Genomic DNA, 2,317 nt, shown 5'->3' on the forward strand with positions numbered 1-2,317 from the left:
GATAAAATTGATGAATGGCACCTTCTAAAGATTAAATCTCTGTGCTCATCAAAACTTTTTCCGAGTGAAAAGAAAACCTACTGACTGCAAACAAACATTTTGAAATATCATCTCAGAAAAGAGTCTCATAATGAAAGTTTGTAGACTATTCCTGGACATCCACAAGAAAAAAAAAATGATATCTCAATTACAAACTATGTAAAAGACATGGAAAGAATTTTCACAGAGGAAGATATTCAAATGGCCTACAGACATATGAAGAAACACTTCAAATCACTGACAATAAGAGAAACACAAATCAAAATCACGAGATACCATCTCACTTTGGTAGCAGTGGCAAAGTTTAACTGTCTTCAATCTTGATGCTACATTCTTCGTCAGAGTCTGGATTCACTAATTATTTGCTCAGCATACAGATTGAATGGATATGGAGAAAGGATACACTCCTAACACATATCCTTCATGATATTAAACCATACAATGTTTTTTCTTCCATTCAAATAAAATATTCTTGGGTCTAGGTATAGATTTCACATGAGCACAAATAAATTTTCAGGGATTCCCATTCTTCTCAACGTTAGTCATAGCTGTTGTGAGCCACACAGTCAAATATATTTGGATAGTCAATAAACAAAGACATTCTTCTGATAGTTTTCTCTTTCAGCCATGATTCACCTTAAACCAGCAATGATGTCCTTAGTGCCATGTCTCTTCTATATGCATCTTGTACTTCTGGCAGTTTCCTGTTGATGTACTTGTTCCAGTCATTTAAGGATGATTTTTTGCATTATTTTGTTTGCATATGATGTTAATTATATGGGTCCAACATGCCGCATTCTGTTAGATTCATGGTTCTTAGCATTATGTAATTATTTTATATGTTGAAAAGCAAGATGAGAAGAAATTATGTACTCATGTACCCCCACTTCATGATCTGAGATGTCAGCAGCCAATCAATATTAAGAAGACTAGAGTGGTAACAATATGTTTAAATAGGTCACAATTCTGATCTGATGTAAGGGAAGATTTCTTGTACTATGAGCTAGGTTACCTATTGTCCTGCAAAATGAAAGGATAAAGAAGTAATAGAAAGAGGAAAATGTCAACAACAGAAAAAATTAAGAGCCAGAACTAGAATGCATCCTTTTGACTAGCCAGGCTACCACACTGAGAAACTCTTAAAATCAGGAAATAGAGAGAGAAAGCCTTCACTTAAAACTAGTACCTTGAATTTTCATTTCTAGACTTCTAAATTTTTAAAGGGTACATTTCTGTTAGTTAAAGCCATCCACATTAATATTTTGGTAATAACCTCACAAGATCATTATGACATTATCTATTTTCTCTTACACAAAATGTGTAATTTCTCGCTTACTATTCCAATGCTCCATAGATCACCTCAACATCTCTTCTTTCTCTTTTATACCTGGAAAGCTCAAAAGAACTTCCTTGTGAAGATGGCAGCAGGGGCAGAGACAGCGTGGTGAGCTGCGGGAGCAGTGAACCACTTAAAGCAGGGCCATTATGGCCTTCCACAGACTTCGGCTTATTGATAATTGAACACTTAAACAGTTGATGACTGGCCCTCAGTGAAGATCGAGGCTCAACAACGGGAATTCAAAGATTCCCAAGGAGAAATGGGTGAGTCCCGTGGCTCCCAAAACCCCCCCTGCAGAGCCTTCCCTGCGGCGCACAGCCACTGCAGCTCCACGAGGCTTCCAAAGCCAGAACGAATGGATTCCCTCACCCAGGATGGATGCTGGGCACTGGCCCTCCTCAAGACTGGTACAGGGAAGCCACCACACTGACGCAAGATGGACTTGGTCTGGAGAGAATTCTTGGAGCCAGGATGGCGGCTGTGAGGGAAGGAGGTGCCCTCCGGCCACCCACACAAGAGGGGCCGCACACCAGCCAAGTGCCCATGCAGTGGGGTGGGGGCGCGCCGCCAACGGCCACCTGTGCTGGGGGGCCGCGTGCCACCCGCAGGCCTCCTGCGATGGGGGGGGTGCACGCCCTGCAGGCCACCTGTGTAGGAGGTGGGGGATGGGATGCATGACCGCCATCTGCAGGTTTGTGTCTCCTTGGACAGGCCAAAGAAGAAGATTACCTATGCATTGAACAGGCCAAAGAAGATGATTACCTATGCAATGCATTGCTGAAAGTCACTGTGAGTCTGATGACCTTAACAGTGGCAGCATGCACAAGAGGACCCACATCCTAAATGCACCACATATTTTGTTCTGTTGAATACTTCTACCAAAAGATGGTTAGACCTGGGGGGAGTCTGTTCACAATTCTCAGGTTCCCTTTATCATAT

This window comes from Elephantulus edwardii, unplaced genomic scaffold (assembly GCF_000299155.1).
Source record: "Elephantulus edwardii isolate Elephantulus edwardi_28Jun2011 unplaced genomic scaffold, EleEdw1.0 scaffold00009, whole genome shotgun sequence".
Lineage (NCBI taxonomy): Eukaryota > Metazoa > Chordata > Mammalia > Macroscelidea > Macroscelididae > Elephantulus > Elephantulus edwardii.